This window comes from Etheostoma spectabile, chromosome 23, assembly GCF_008692095.1.
Source record: "Etheostoma spectabile isolate EspeVRDwgs_2016 chromosome 23, UIUC_Espe_1.0, whole genome shotgun sequence".
NCBI classification, from domain to species: Eukaryota; Metazoa; Chordata; class Actinopteri; order Perciformes; family Percidae; genus Etheostoma; species Etheostoma spectabile.
The window spans coordinates 729,321-730,059 of NC_045755.1; the positions used below are offsets into that span (position 1 = coordinate 729,321).

Here is a 739-nt window from a genome sequence, read left to right on the forward strand (position 1 = left end):
TCCGCTAAACACTTATTCTTATAGTGGTTCTGCCTAAGCACTCACATATCTTTTCATTTTTCAGCAACGTTTGTTAAATAACAGCTGTTTTTAACGCTTGGTAGCTAACACTACCGTACTTTAGATTAGCTGCCAGCGACTTTAGCTTAGCAGTTAGCCATGTCGTCTCCCTCTCCTACTTTCTCTTGCTCGGTGTGTGAGATGTTTAGTTACTTCTCTGCATCCTTTAGGGGTAATGGTATGTGTAACAAGTGTAGTTTATTTATAGACATGGAGGCGAGGCTTAGTGAGTTAGAAGTCCGGATCCGCACCATGATAGATATGTCGTTAGTTACTACAGCTAGCCACCCCCCGGTAGTCGGCACGGGCCGGCCTGAGCCTGAGTTAGCCTCTGGTAGCCGTCTTCCGGCAACTCCTGAGCAGCCAGGACAAAGTTCCTGGGTTACTGTTTGTGGCAAAAATAGTCATAGGCTGTCAAAGGCCACGGACCGCCACCAGCCTGTTAGCGTTTCTAACAGATTTTCCCCACTCAGCAACACACCCGCTGAGAAACCAACTCTGATTATCGGTAGCTCCATTTTGAGAAACGTGAAGTTAGCGAAGCCGGCAGCCATAGTTAAGTGCATCCCAGGGGCTAGAGCGGGTGACATTGAGTCTTATTTGAAACTGCTGGCAAAGGATAAATGTAAATGCAGTAAGATTGTTATTCACGTTGGCGTTAATGACTCTCAGTTGCGCC

At 46.8% G+C, this 739-nt stretch overlaps 1 protein-coding gene across 2 annotated transcripts in view; it reads right to left on the minus strand.

The window, feature by feature from the left end:
* The window catches only part of ttll12 (tubulin tyrosine ligase-like family, member 12), a 114,392-nt gene that overhangs the window by 6,899 nt on the left and 106,754 nt on the right, over positions 1 to 739 (minus strand). The window lies entirely within an intron of this gene.